A 16,305-nucleotide genomic window follows, 5' to 3' on the forward strand; every position below is an offset into this window, starting at 1 on the left:
CAGCTGCAGAGCAGCTTCAAGTTGTGCTTACCTCACATTAACGTGAGTTACATGCAACTTAAGGCCGCATATTTCAGGGGTTTACTGTACTGATAAGGCATGGAACAGAGGACTTGATGGATTTTTACAAATGGAGGAGATCTAACTATGGAGCAACACTGAACCCCACAACTGCTATTTTGTGAGACATTTTTTAGCTTATTAATTTAGATAAAGGAGAGGGGGGAAAAAGACTACTCTGTGGCTTATCTTTAGGTTGTTATAGATCAGGCGTGTCCAACCTGCGGCCCACGGGCCACATGCAGCCCTGGACAGCTAGTAATGCGGCCCCACAAGATCGCAAACTTTTAACATTATTATGTGATTTATATACATAAACTATATTATATATTTTGTATGCGGCCCAAGACTATCTTCACTCAATGTGGCCCAGGCAAGCCAAAAGGTTGAACACCCATGTTATAGATACTGGGCAGCCATCCAGTCTTCAGAACTTCTCCTCCTCACTGGGAACCGATGTTAGATGGCTGTGTAATGTTCTTTCATTCATTTGGGGAAGGGGGATTGAATAGTTGCCCTAAATGCTTAATTTTGGCCTGGGGAAACATTTCTTACCTGGCACCTGAGCTTTGGAGATGAATGCTAATGTTTTCCCCTGATGGGTCAGTGGCAGCTAAGTTAGACCAGCACCATTCATAAGAATGATTAATCTGATGTCTTTTGAAAAAATTAAAATCTGATACTGTTCTTTAAATCTAGCTACCATCAACACCCAGAAGTCCTGGTTAAGCGTGTCTTTGTTTCATTGATGGAATATTCTTTAATATTTCATGGCTTCTGACTTGGACTTCTAAAAGTACTAACTAATCTCACTGGATGACAACTGTCACACAGTTACACAAACCAAAAGTGCTCTATCTTTCCTTACAGCAACCGTGTGCCAGTTCATCTTGGATCACACCGTGATTTACGGTAACAGTTTTAGGTCTATAATGGGACCAATAACTGGCATCTGGAAGCTGCAGTGCACTTCCCCAGTGGATGTCATTCACATATAGTTATAATTAATTAGCAGCTCAAGTAATACAAGCCAGTAAAGGCTCCATTAAAGGCTTTTTCATATCACTTCCAAAGAAAGAACATATGCTGCACTCTGCTTCCCCCTCGGAGCAAGCTTTAAGCTGCGACCTGGTTATCTTTTAACTGATTTTCGAACCGCACCTTAGCCAGCTGCTTTGCTTGAGTTTGGGATTCAACAGACACATAGCTACAGAGTGCTCACAAGGAGAAGCAAAATAACATTCTACCTGCATTCGCTCATTCCATCCTGAGGTGCCAAGCCCCTGGAAACAGCTTGGCCGCCTGACTGGAGTTTCCATACACCACACGTGACACGCTCTCACTTGCCCGTTTCTGTGCTGGAAAAGGATGAGCGTTCCTTGGGACTAGGCAGACGATCAGTGTGAGAACAAGGCAAGCCAGTGCTTTTGGGAGTTGGTCAAGTCTGAAAGTACCTGACAGCCTAATGCTGTATAAAATGTGGAAAAGCCATCAAGGGGCCTTGAGGTAGTAAAATGGAGTTCGGTTTCGGAATGAAACATGCATTTTGCTTTTCCAAACTTTAAGGACTCTTATACTTTGAAAGCCAAGTGCAGTCAAAGAGAGATCAGGTCTTAGTCAAGGAGGTGAAGTTGCCCGGGAGGTGTGTGGCTCCAACAATTTATGATGTACTGGTCAGCAACAAGGTTCAGAGGGGACTAAGCACTGGCAGATGGGGCATTATACTCTTCCAGACGCTTGTAGTTGGAAAGAGCGAAGCCAAGCAAGAGCTGGAGAGCAGCTGCTCCCTGCTACAGTCAGGCATAAGTGAAGATTGAAGCAGCAATAACTTTCACTTGGTCTTTTTGAACAGCTACTCCACTGCTGGGGAGGCAGCCAATGGCAATATGACAGCTCACTGGAGATACTGCAGTTTCTTAGATGTCCTGAGACATACTGACTTCTTGAGACTTCTGTTGAGTTGAAGAGCCAAATCCCTGGGCAGCCCTGTGAAGAGGCAAACTCCAACCCCTATAGAACCATTCAGGAGAAACTGTTTCCTACCATTTTTGGTGGAGAGGAGATGGAGTTTAGCCAGCAGCATTTTCCATTTAGGAGAGATTGTGGTCCATAGTTTGTAAAACAATTTGAGTACTGTAAAATATTATGGAAATTAATAATAGTCATGACATTTCACACTAGGGAAATGGCAAACACTTTGTAAGTATGAAACATCAAGCTTTAATATTCATGAAATGTCCATCTGCTATAAAGAGAGGAAATTTATGCTGTGTGCAAAGTGCTTGGAGATCCTGGCATGGAAGGTGCTACAGAATGCCATGAATTATTGCAATATTTCACAGCTATCCCAAAAGCTACTTCTTTGCTTTCTAATTTTAACAATAAGGATACAAACAATAAAAAGTCCCTCCTCCCACCCCATTTTCCCAGCCCAGGGAGCTACCCCATGATAACCTGGTAAACATGAGAGGGCAGAGCCCGTGGCAGGATGGAAGTGTTATTTAAGAACAACTGTCTAAAATAAACACCATTGGTATTACAGGGCACAGAATTAGAGCATTGGTACGTGAATATATATGTCCAAATGATTATGCAGGTCCATGTCAAAGCCTTCCATCATCATCAGTATCAGACCCTTCCTTGCTCTCTTGACAGAAGGTATGTTTTATTCCCCCACCACCTCCTGCAGCACAGCCATGCAGACACAGGGCTCTCACCTTGCTGTACTCCAGTGAAAAAACAGTAAGGGACATTTGTGATCATCACTTCTCATTGGGTTCCTGACCTTTGTGATTTAGTAACAGAGAGGAAGCCGTGCTAGTCTATACACTATCAAAACAAAGAGCAGTCACGTAGCACTTTAAAGACTAGCAAAATAGTTTATTAGGTGAGCTTTCGTGGGACAGACCCATTTCTTCAGACCATAGCTAGCCCAGAACCTTGTGATTTAATGTATCTTTTAAAGAGGATGCCAAAACCTGTTTATTGGAAAAACAGCAAGAAGCAATGCAGTCTGTAACTAAGACCCTCACTTGCTCCTTTTTAGGAGAACTTTCTAACTCTAAGGCTTGTCTACACTAGCTCCCTACTTTAAAAGGAACATGGTAAGTAGGGTGTTGGGAGTTTATTAATGAAGTGTTGTGGTGCATATGCAGCACTTCATTAAGCAAATTCCACACTGCAGCAACTTCAAACTATTAAATTTCCAAGTGTCCACTCGCATCTAGCTGCAGCTCACCCGCTGGTACTTCAAAGTGCCTGGGGTACTTCAAAGTCCCTTTACTCCTCAAAGTTTTGAGGAGTAAAGGGACTTCGAAGTCCCTGGGGTACTTCGAAGTACTGGCAGGTGAGCCGGAGCTAGACGCAAGACAGCACTTCAAAGTTGCCATGGGGGCAAATTTGCTTAATGAAGTGCTGCATATGCAGCACAGCACTTCATTAATAAACTCCCAACACCCTACTTACCATCGTCCCTTCGAAGTAGGGAGCTAGTGTAGACAAGCCCTAAGGGTAGGTTAGTACTGGAACAGGTTACCAGGGGAGGTTGTGGAATCCCCAGCCTTGGAGCTTTTAAAAGAATATATTGGACAAACACCTGTCAGGGATGGTCTAGGTCAGGAGTCTGCAACCTGCAGCTCCAGAGCCATACGCGTTTCTTTAAGGACTCCTTTGTGGCTCCCAATGCAATAAATGCAAAGTTAAAAAAAAAAAAAAAACCCTCCTGATTACATTCGATAAATGGTGAATGTCCTACAGTAAAGGTGTCACATCACAAATGATTGTGTGTGTGCTGTTTTTAAAACGGGTTACAAAAAGTATGGGTTGATGTTATTTATTAAGGATCATCTAATATTCACATGCATTGCAGCTCTTGAATTACTGAGGTTTTTTTAACCAAATTTTTTTTTAAAAATGGCTTTTATTGCTATTGTAGTTGCCGATCCCTGGTTTAGGTTTACCTGGCCTTGCTTCATCATGGTGACTTTCCAAGGTCTCCTCCTGACCTGCATTTCTATAAACCACATAAAACATGGATAGAAATGGAATGCTGACACTGTAATAGGATGAACCACAGATGCGCCATAATCAGAGTTAGTCAAGCTTTGGCTTGACAGTACATTTAGGAATATATGGTAGAGACTTTATAGGAAAACACTAATTCTGTATGAAGTAGGACTGGAATGAAGTAACTCATCTCTTCTCCACCCCCACTAGCCAAAACTGAATAATCTTAAGATCCTGGTACCTGGTACCATATTACTGAGTATCAGGAGGATATTTGGTAAAATGTTCCCAACACATTTGTAATTAATCATCCAGCTGTGAATTTTTATGAGCCATATTAGAGGGAAAGGATTGTTAAGGTCCTAGTTATGGACTAACCTTGCACAACTAAACTCAGATGTTCAGAGTACAGTGACTGGGCAAGGAAGGGAATAGCAGCTCTTTGGATCAGTGTAATTGTGTTCATGGAACCATGCATCTATTCAATTCATGCAGCCCCACCATCTTCCTTGCTGACCCTATTTCTTTCCTGTTCTATCAGGTTAACAGCCATGAGCAACATTCCATTTGCAATTACACTAATGCAAATTCATAGAAATTTCACCAATTATACCAATGCAAGGGAAAAACAGAACTTCAACTTATTTTAGAAAAACAAATTACCTTACTTGTATTATAAATAACACCTCAGACAATTAAAATAACTTTCAAAATCAAACTGACTGTTCCTCTATTTACCCTGTTTATTGTATTTATTTTCTTTATGCTTGGACAATGACAACTGACTATAGCCAAAATGAAACTAGGTAGTCTTTTTTTAGTTTCAGGTTTTCAGCATGCACTTGAAAGGGAATGTTTATATGTTTTCACAAAAGCTGTTCTCCTAGCACTTTAAAAAATACAAAATTTAGATTTAGGAACAAATTTTGCCTCAATATATTTCTCCAGGGCTGGAGACATAGTAAATGATTGTGTACACACAAACCCACAATCCAAGCTGGCCACCAGGATTCATTTATTGGGGTGTCACTAGCTATAATGTATTTGTATTACATGTTATGGAGGCCCAGCTTTCACAGCTCTTTAAAAATTCAGTGGCCACATTCTAGCTTAGTCATCAGTGTTTGAAGGGCTCCCATGGCATTGATGCATTAGCTTACTGCATACTAAGGGCTTGTCTATACTTATCGGAAGATTGACATGCTGGCAGTCAATCATCTGGGCTTTGATATAGTGCACCTGGGGGGGCCACTAAAATCAAATGATCAGGGCACCACTGTCAACCCCAGTAATCCTTGCAATTGCGAGGAGTGAAGGAAGTCAATGACCTCTTGCTTTGGAGATGGTGGCCAAACAAAAAAAAAAAAAGAAGAGGATTTAAGATATGTAACTCTGGCTATAAAAATTACATATCTTAAATCGAATTTTCCCATTGTGTAGACCTGGCCTAAGATAACACTGCTGTAGGAACTGCGGAAGGAAAGCAGGGGGAGCTTTAAAGTACATAGACACTGAGACTAGGTGATTAGACTCTCCCTCCTCATATCCCCAGTAAGAAAATGAAGGAATTCAATTGATAAAATCCCCTAGTGTGGATACAAAAGGGCAGTCAGAATTTAACTTTGCAATTTTTAAACCAGTATACTGAAATTGCTTCAAAAACTGCACATTGACCAGTTTAAACCAATATGTCAAATGCAAAATATTCACCAGTATGATCTGTACTTCTCTGGCAATACAAAGAAGCTGCATGTCCAACTTAAATGACAAATATCCTCTTAGTTATTTGCACTGCTCTGGTATACCACTGATGAGGCCATTAAAAGTCTACTACACAAATACTATTTAAGGTTCAGGCTAAGTATCTTGAAATCATTGAAAAAAATCACAGGGTCACTTTCTGTTTAGGTTTCATGTTCAGAATTCACATGATATTTTTGATAATTTTGAAAAAACAAGGAAATTATAAAACAAAAACTATGTAAAGATGGAGTTTCCATTGAAAGCACTTATCAGCGACAGACTCCATCTTTACATACTTTTATCTCAAAACCAAGCCTTAGAAACCCAAGAAATCTGGAATTAAAATAAATCTGACCATTATAAACATATGCACAAATAAGCAAACACTTTCTGTAAAAATTTTCATTTTTGTCAAACTTCTATTTTTTCATTTCCACAACACCAACAAAGCAACTGGGGTTGGTTGATAAGTTGGCTACCAAAAGAAAATTACAATGAACACATTTACTATCAACTGGAACAAAAAACATCTGAAAACTGTGGGTGACTGGAAACTTAGAGCTGCTTCAAAAGGAGATGGAATGTTACCAATGTGATGTAATTGGACTAGTGGAGATGCATTGGACTGCATCAGGAGAGATATGAGATTGCAAAGTCATTTGGTTAGGGAATGAAATGAAGCATGAGGCAGGAGTCAGATTCTTACTTAGCAAAAGAGCTAGAGGAGCATTGTTAGGATACCAACCAGTAAATGCAAGAATGATGGTAGCGAGATTTAAAGTGAAACTGTTCAACATCTCGGTTGTTCCGGTGTATGCGCCCACATCAGACAGTATGGGGGAAGAGATCCAGCTATTCTATAAATCTTGACAAAGACGCTGGAGGTGATACCAAAGACAGATGTGTTGATCATCAGACGTGATTGGAATGCGATGGTTGGAACACATAAAGAAGATTGGGAGAGAGTTAAGGAAGGTTTGATATGGAGAAAGAAACAAACAAGGAAAGAAACTACTAGAGTTTGCTACAGAGCACAAGATGGTGATATGCAACACGAGATTCCAAAAAAAGGACTCTAGGAAGTAGACATGGCGATCGAATGACAGGAAGTCCAAGAACATGATAGATATGATCTTAATAAGAAGAAGATGGGTAACATCAGTACAGTAGACTCCCAACTTAAAAACGGATGTTGCATTCTTGTGTAACCTCATGTAAGTCAAATTTCAAGTAACTCGGGGAGCCTGCTCCTCTGAGTGGCAGGGAGCTGGTGCCTGGCTCAGGGCTGCCTGCCAACTGCAGGAGCCCGGAAACTGACCAGAATGGCTGTACTGGTCAGTTTCCCAGCTCCACTCAGTGGTGCAGTCTGGAGCTAGACGCCAGCTCCCCACCACTCAGTCATGCTAACATAAGATATGTGCACTCGAGTTGCACGTATCTTAGGGTTCTACTGTACAGCACTGCTGAACTTCGCAAGGAGTGGATATAGACTCGAACCACAGTCTAGTAATTCTGAACATCAAGATGAAACTCAAAAGAAAGTATAAGACACAGTTTAAGAAAAAAAGAGACATGGTGAGGCTAGGTGAGGAAGAAATAAGGAATGCATACAGAACAGTGCCCAAAGAGAAGATAAGGAATGCAGGCAGGCAAAGACCTAGAGGAGAGACTCAAAAGGGATAGCCACAGCAATAGAAGAAGCAATTGAGCAAATGGTTCTGGAAGAAGAGAAGTTCAGTAAGAAGTGGATTATACAGGAGACACTAAAGTTGGTCCAAAAGAAGAGAGCATTGAAGATCAGAAGGGATGTTTCTGAGAGGCCAGAACAGCAATATAGAGTGAAATGCAACAAGGTAAGAAAAGTGGCTAGAACAGATAAGGCTAAATGGTTAGAAGAGCAGTGTGAAGATACGGTATTATGGCGAGTGTAAGACGAGTGAGGTGTATAAAATGATTAGGAATATTAATAGGAAGTGGCAGCTGAAGCAGATGGTGATCAAAGACAAGAACAATGAGGTGCTCACGAACAAGAAGGGTTGTGCAGTGATGGATGAGCTATTGCACCAATGTGTACAAAGCACAGTTGAATCTGAGTTTCTCAGAGAGACTGACCAAAGAACTGAGAGAGATATCTCTGCTGAGCATCAAGAGCAAGACTGATATTTCAAAGGAGGAAGTAGAAAGAGCAGTGAAACAATTAAATAACAAGAACCCTGGAAATGATAAGATCGTGGGAGAGATGATCATATATGGTGGAGAAAGTATGATCCAGGAAATACACCAACTATGTAATACAGCATAGAAAGAAGGGAAGGCACCTAAGGACTGGACAAGATCCATGCTAGTGACAATACACAAGAAGGGAAATGCATTGGAGTGCAAGAACTACAGAAGGATTGCCTAAATGAGTCATCTCAGCAAGGTGCTGATGATGATACTGATGGACACACTGAGACTGCAGAAAGAAGAACATCTAGTGGACGAGCAAGCAGCGTTCAGGAAAGATAGAAGTACCATACAACAGATATTGGCACTATGATTGATAGTGGAGAAAGCTCGACATAAGAGCAAGAATATCTACAATTGCTTCATTGGTTTTCAGAAGGCATTTGACAGTATAAATCAGAAAGTGACTTGGTTGGTGTTCGAGTTGTATGGAGTGGATACCAGGCTGATAATGGCTGTTGAAGGATATCAGTGACAATGCAGAGGCAGCAGTGAGAATGTGAGGAGAGTTGGGAAGTTGGTTTAGAAGAAGTAGAGGTAAGGAGATCCAATATCACCTAGTATCTTCATCACACACCTAGAGAGAGAGAGAGAGATGGACAAGATCAAGGAAAAGATAGGATGGGATTTTGGTGCATGGGATGAGAATTAACAACTTGAGGTTCATGGATGATATGGTTATCATCAAGGAAGATGAGGAGAAGCTAGTGAGAACGAAACAGCTGCTAAACGAGGAAGGGAAGCGGTACGGACTGATTATGAACATTGATAAAACAAAAACAATGGTATTTGGAGATAAAGAAATAGGAAGGAAGATCAGTGTAGAAGGGACTGAACTAGAGAACATAGAGAAGTTCACATATCAGGGGAGCAACATAACATATGATCGAGACAGTAAAAAGGAAATAGCGACTAGAATAGCGAAAGCAAGAACAAATTTGAAAGCAATAGATAAGATCTGGAAAAGCAAAGCGATTAGCTTAGGAATGAAGTTGAGCATCCTGAAAACTGAAATTACAGCTATTTGGGCATATCTGCAGAATGAATGATGAACGAAAAATCAAGACCCTGCTATTTGGCATAATGGATGGTTCAAATAGGAGAGGCAGACCCCACGGAGAATGGGTAGATGATATAATAGCTTGGTGCAGAGCTAGTCTACAGAAACTAAGCAACTCCACATAGGACAGGGAAAGATGGAGGGAAATAGTGAGGAAGGCCTCCGACACCAACGGGTGCTTGAGCCCATGGCTGATGAGGACTGTGATAAATAAATTCAGAGGCAATCACAAATTGAATCTAGAAATACTGACACAACTATCTGACCTAACCTATAAGCCTGCCCTCCATCTATCACATAATTTTATAGGAATATCCATTGTCAGCTTGAAGGGCTGAAAACCTTGGTATTTTCACTTGACTTCCTCAGCTCCAGAAGGATATCCTGGATCACTCCCTGACTATTTCACTTAATAGAAACATGAGGACTGCATGATGCAATCTTCTAGCTCCAGCAGTGTTTCACCACAATCAATGAATAGCCTTAAAGCTGTGTGACACAACGGTCACTGGACATATGCTGCATATTATAAAAACACTCAAAGGATTAACAACTGTCATGAGATGTATCTCTGGCTGTGCACATATGGTCAAGCCACAAAGAGGGGATTAGAGATACAGGATATGAATTTGAAAGAAAAAATGTACTACAATGAAGCTAAGAATGAAATCACAAGAGAGCGCTTACCCCATGATGCAGTGTACTGTGTTTTATACAAATTATTGATTTTTTTTTAAGCTGGAACGGAAGCTAGATGCCACCCCACAGTAGGTTGCATTATACTAGGTGCTGTCCTGGGATATAAAACAGAAACAGTCTCAGCCCTCAAATAACTGAGAGCCCAATAAATGGCCAGATCCTGTAAATGACCCACATGAATGCAGGGGAAGCCACAAGGATCAATTTCCAGGATCTAGTCCTCAGTAATTGTTCATAGAATAAATTAGTTACTATTGAGTGATTTAAAGGAGATGAGCGTTAATAGCAGTTAACTTTAACTACTTAGAGAAATAGCAGCAATAAAAGATATAGTGATGTGTAGAAGAAGAACTGGACAATTTCTGATGAAAAATGTACAGGAGGGGTGTGTCACTTCCATCTTTAACTAGAATTTATGCTAAACATCTAAAGTCTAATTTAGTATACTTTTTTGGTAAAATGTTGGAATATCTTCTAACTTTCCAAAAATTTTTAATTTACCATGGTGGAATGTTTAACGTGAACATTTCAAACAAAGGCACGTTGTCTTCCTTGCACTGTCTCATTACAAGGAGAGAGTATAATTTAAATACTCAATATATAGTACGTGGGCCTCAAGTTTGGGGTTGCAACCAGATTTCGAGGAGAATAGGATAGCTAGATGACAGGAAGATTTTGAAACTAACTTCTGTTGCAGCATGGGGTTACGGTCTAGAAAGAGTTCATAACTATCAGTCTGGTGGGACGGTACTTTTTTGCTTTTGACTATATACTGTTTCTTGAAAACAGGCTGTTTCCAATAGACCACTCTGTGACACATATGAAGGGGGAAGGAAAGTGGCTGATATTTTGGTGGTAGTAACAAAGAATTTTAGAAATCTTACGATGTTGCTGGAAAGGAAATGAACAGAGATTTCTTTCCATCCTCTGTCGCACATGCAAAGTTCTGAGAACTGAAGCAGTATGGTGGGCTACGAGAACCTGGTGGTCTCCATTCAGGAGTTCAAAGCTTCTGTTGTGGTTTACTTTGTGGAGGTGGAGGCAAACTTTGGAAACAGCCAGGCCTTTGGGACTCCTTCTCCAAAGTTGCCAGTACCAGGTATGGCACAGGAAGTGAACCAAACCAATATCACCAGATCAAGAGAACCGCTCAGGGCACTGGGCATAAAATCTACTAGGGGGAGTTTTCACAGCACTGCATCATTTGTGCAGCTGTGTTAATTTATATGGAACACACAGACCAAAGATGTTAACACAAACCCTTGTTAAACACTGTCCATCATTAAACAATGTTAAACAAGATTTCAGTTTGGTACAGAGAGAGACCAAAGCCTGCTTAATGCCAGGTCAGATACCCCATTAAAAACCCTTTCAACTTTGCATTAAAAACATACAAAGAAGAAGAAAAACCAGTTAAAACATCAAAAAGTCAAATATTACAGAAGGTTTTCCTGTAAATGACATTCCTTGTTTACTTTCCATGGAGAGAGTTCCAAAAGGAAAAAAAAAATCTCATTTGACAGCCTGAGGGGACATTAAAGATGGCAATAACTGCCCTCTTGGAAAAAAGAAAAGACGTTAGTTGAGATGGGCTGGAGCTGTTGCTGCTGCTGTTAAAATTCCAACCCCATTTCATTCAGGTAGCATATGGGATTCAACTGCAGCTGGTAAAGATGGCAAAGTTAACTGGGTTGCTTGCACTAGATAGAACACTATGGTCAGCACATCTCTCAGGGTTGGTGGAAAGTGGTCCAGGGTCTCAGGAGACTATAGGGGTGGCAGACATGATGGGGAAACTTGTTTCAGTAGCCTCCATCTGGTCTTCTCCCCCTCTACATCCCCCCCAGCTGTCTTCAAGGACCCAGCAAGGGATTGGTTGGTGGAGTAGCCCATCCCCTCATTGCTTTGTTCACCAATTAGGCCTAATATCCAACACACCAGTTTTGATTCATTAGCTTCCAACTCCACATCATTTATTTTTTGCAAGCATAATTTCAACAGTCCTTCTATTGTATCAACATGGCCATTGTGGTTCAGACCATTCTAGTTTCTCTGATTTTCTTGCACTTATTTTTGGTTGACCTGCCTCCCACTCCTCAGCTGTCCATCCACAGCCTCCCGACTTTTTACCTTTCTCATCCTCCTTAACTTTTCCTCTCTCATTTCTTTCTCCTTTTCCCAAGTTCCCTTCTCTTACTTCAGTAACCCCTTACTTGTTACCACCTCAGCCTTGAGTTCCACCCTTCCACTCACCCTTCCTATTCTGGATGAGCATGAACGTGATAACCTTCTGATCACTTTGTAAACCCTGTGGAACTTCTCAAGGTCTTTCTGAAGTGACTGGATTGCTGGAGATTACTACTAGAAAATTCTGAATCTCTCTAAAGCAGAGACTTCTATTAATGCCGTGATAGACAGTGATTCCACAAAGGGAACAGATTTTCAGTCTGCTAAAATTAAATATTAAATGGAATAGCCTTTATATTCTAATTATTATTTGAACCCACTTCCCCAGCAATAAATTGCACAGTTCAGCCCCCTGATCTGTGAGTTAATCTAGAATGAACTCCCCGCACCCAAATATGTATTAATTTCTAATTTTTATTTAATCTCCTTGTTAGTGCTTAGCACCTAAACTGGAGCTGTGAAATGACTTTTTCTCACTACAGGCTAAATAAAGTACTGTACTGTTTTTGTAAGTGTCTTAGACGCTGCCAGAATATTGGCAATGAAGCAGGCTGGCAAGAGACAGGCACTGGCTCTGTTCTGTATCACGGAAGTAAGTCTAAGGACTCCAGCCAGCACCTCCCATCAATAGGAATGCGACCAATTAACTCCCAGATGATGTCATTGCATGGCACGACCACTTCCCTCTCATAGTACTTACTGCTTTGCCAGCTCCAACCTTCAGTGTATTTTCCTCAGTCTGGTCCATGTACTGTAATAACTAAGTCAACTGGAAAAAATATTGGAGAAAAGACTAGGAAAAACAGAGTGTAGGGGCAGCTGGAGCCAGCAAAGAAGGCACACTGAGAGCTATAAAGAGGCATTGTGCAGCAGTTTCTCTCTACTTCAGAGTATTTAGTTCTCTGGGAGTTGGAGAAGATGGGTAATAAGCTGGCCTTTATTTTAAGAGATATCCCTTGGAGTCTCAGCTGCATAAAGATCAGCCTTTGAGGTATGTGGAAACAGTGCTAACAGTATCTCTCTTTTAGTACTTCCTGCTACTCACTCCATTCAATGGCCAAGATCCAGCAAAGAAAAAAAGCTTCTATCCAGAATGGGTCAGCAGGCTAGGAAAGAGAAGAGGTGAAGAAAATAGGTTAGAAGTAATGGGAGGAAATAGTTATTTCTTATACAAAATTCAAGTTACCAGAGCACCTGGAGAGCCCAATCACAGACATTGTGTTATTTCTCAAATGTAATTTTATGTATTTCCTGACACAAACAGTTTACTATTTCAGGCCCAAGTCCTGAAGCCAGTAACACACACACACAATTCTGTTTGTGTAATTTCATTGACTTCAGTGGGACTTCTCATGTATGTAAAATTAAGCATACACGTAGCTCTTTGCAAATTCTAAGCCTAAGACAACAATTGAATATATACAATTTTATAAACCTATATACCTTTTTCAAGTTGTTTTCTCTGTTCCTATAAATACATAAATGCCAATGACCCCCAGTAAATCTCGCTTGGCCACCAACGAACTTTCCATATTGAGTTGTAAGATGCATAGAGCTTGGTCAAATGACACAGAAGTCACTGGGCTGCATGCTGGGGTTGTAGGTGATGACAGTGCTAGGATTTGTTGAACCGGTGCTTGTGGAATTCAGCTCACTGGTTGGATAATTAGCTTCCCAACTTCCATCAGGTACTGGCGGGTAGTGCCAATGGTCCCTGTTGAACAGGGTCTGGACTGGGCAAAGTGGCCATGGAGCTAACCAGTATCATCGGGGTCTTTGTGACAGTGCTTTATGCAGTTGCAGTGCCGCACATGTGGTGATGCACACTGCTGACGAATGCCTGCTGCTTGTATTCAGCGTTGGTCTAGGAGAACCACATCAGGCCACTGAAGATGCCATTACTTGGCGAGACAACTGTGCACATACTAAATAAACAAACAAAAGAACCCTGGCTAGGCATTAATTTGTTTTTAGAAGGTACTGTGGCACAGGTCAGCTTTGAGGAAAGAATGGAAGAAGGAGAGAATAATGGCCTTAAATATCACTTCAGGGAGAGCGTCCCATGAATCTCGGGCAGCATGCTAAGCTGATCATAAAAAAAGCTTCAACTGAAAGTGTTTTATCCGGCAAATTGCAAAGTCTAGGCACATTGCCCAGAATGTACTCAAGACTGTTAGTAGGCTAGTTCAAGCATTCTACTGTGCTAGGCCAATCAGCCACCGTTCACCCTTTCCATGCAGTCGGCCATGGAACATTTTGCTGCCTTGAATACTTTACACCCCATGTAGATGACGTTCTGCCATCACAGTAGAGCTGACTCTGCATCTAACATCTTACATCTGGTAACCACAAAGATGAAAAGCAAACAACACTGCCGGTACAACCTCTCCCTAGCTAGATCTTTGATAGTAGCTGGATTGAGCTATGAGTGATGAAGAATTGAGATGTAAAGTCCCGTTTAATAAGTTAACTGGTTAAAAGCTAGGTTTACCTCGTTAAATGGGAAGAGGAGATGAGGCTGGGGAGGCTGCTCCAGCCCACATGGGCTGGAGCGTTCCCCCATGCTGTGGACAAAGGCTGCTCCAGCCAGGCTGGAGCGTCTCCACACATGGCACATCTGGGACCAGGGCTGCTCCAGCCCACAGCACCGCTGAGGGTGAGGGCGTACCAGCGTGGCCAGAGGAGCCCCCGTCCACAGCAACCTGGACTGGGAATGCTGTAGGCAGGGGCACTCCAGTCTGGCTTGAACAGCCCCAGTCCTTGGTGCCATGAGCCAGGGTGCTCCAGCCAGGATGCAGCAGCCTCAGTCCCCAGCTCCAGCCCAGTCTCATCTGGAGCAGCCCTGCAGGGCTGGAATAACCCCTGCCCGCAGCAAACGGCAGGTTGCTCCAGCCCCTACTGGTTAACTGCAACCAGTAAGCCTCATCCATTTAGAGTGAGGCTTACCAGTTAAGCTGTTAACATCCCTAATGGAGAACACAAAATACAGGTTCTCTTATGTAATTTGAAGTTCCCCAGAGGTACTCAGCCCTGCCTCATCAACTGCTGCATGCATCCTCCAACTAGAAAATCTAAAGTGACACTAAGTGAAAAAGCCTACTTTATAATTCCATTATATGTCCAAAGAACCACATGACCAGATTAGAAACTCTTTCATATGAGAAAAATATTCTTGTTTTGAAAGCAGAAAAGTTTGGTCACTTTAACTCCCCAAATAACTAAATTCCAATGTAATCAGTATATACCTGTATCGCAAAATTATCCAATCCAGTTCTAATGGGCCAACTGTTCTGCATGCATGAGCCTATTTCCATTGAATTCTTCTCTTGCAGGTTTTAAGTTTGCTCCCCCACTTACCAGCAGTGTAGTCACTTATACCATCAAGGACACAAAGGCAAGGAACAGGTATTTTGTTACCATGGTGCTGAGTGTACTAGAAATACCTTTATAGTGAGCCTGCTTCCATTCAAATCAAGAGAAAAATTCCCCTTGATGTGAATGATTCCAGTTCAAGCCCATAGAGGAACAATTCATTCCGTGAATAGATCAGTAGAAACAGAATGTACCACATCTGGGCTTCTTCCCCAGTTCCCAAAGACTCATAGCTAGTGTCTCTGAGGAGAGATGTAAAATCCTGTTTAATTAGTTAACTGGTTAAACCAGAGATTTAACCAGTTAATGGATTAGAGTGGCCGGGGGCTGTGGGATGGCTGGGGAGGCCACTGTAGCTCAGCTGGGCTGGAGCAGCACTCCTGCTGCGGACAGGGGCTGCTCTGACCAGCCAGGAGCATCCCTTCCCACAGCTGGCCAGCGACCAGGGCTTCTCTGGCATGGCTGGAGCATCCCTGCCTGTGGCACTCCCCCAGGCCAGGACACTGCGGAGTGGGGGCTACTCCAGCTGTGCTGGAGTGCCTCCCACCCACAGCAGCCCCACAGGGCTGGAGCAACCCCCTGTCCCCAGCAGGCAGGGAGCTGCTGCAGTCCCAGCTGGCAAGCCTCATTCACTCCAGGTGAGCCTCAATGGTTAACTTCAAGAACAACAAGAAGTGTTGTGGCACCTTTTTGACTAAGGTGCCACAAGACTTCTTGTTGTTCTCAAAGCTACAGACTAACACAGCTACCTCTCTGATAATCGTTAACTTGTTAACCACTTTAACATCTCATGGGAGGTCATCTTATTGTCCAGACAAACCAAAAACAAACATGGTCTCTCAGCTCACTCTGGGATACAATCCCTTGGGGACTTTTTTGTTCCTTTTACCTCTCAGAATCTCATGGCTTCACCTTTCAGGGACGCTGGCAGTCCTGCTGCTGCTTCCTAGCTC

General features: G+C 42.2%; 1 long non-coding RNA gene across 1 annotated transcript in view; it reads right to left on the reverse strand.

Annotated features, from left to right (window-relative positions):
- Window positions 1-16,305, reverse strand: part of LOC142008127 (uncharacterized) — an 85,023-nt gene that overhangs the window by 27,888 nt on the left and 40,830 nt on the right. The window contains exon 2 of the long non-coding RNA XR_012644081.1: window positions 13,026-13,086. This is a non-coding gene — a long non-coding RNA (uncharacterized LOC142008127). The remainder of the gene's footprint in view (window positions 1-13,025; window positions 13,087-16,305) is intronic.

This window comes from Carettochelys insculpta, chromosome 2 (genome assembly GCF_033958435.1).
Source record: "Carettochelys insculpta isolate YL-2023 chromosome 2, ASM3395843v1, whole genome shotgun sequence".
Lineage (NCBI taxonomy): Eukaryota > Metazoa > Chordata > Testudines > Carettochelyidae > Carettochelys > Carettochelys insculpta.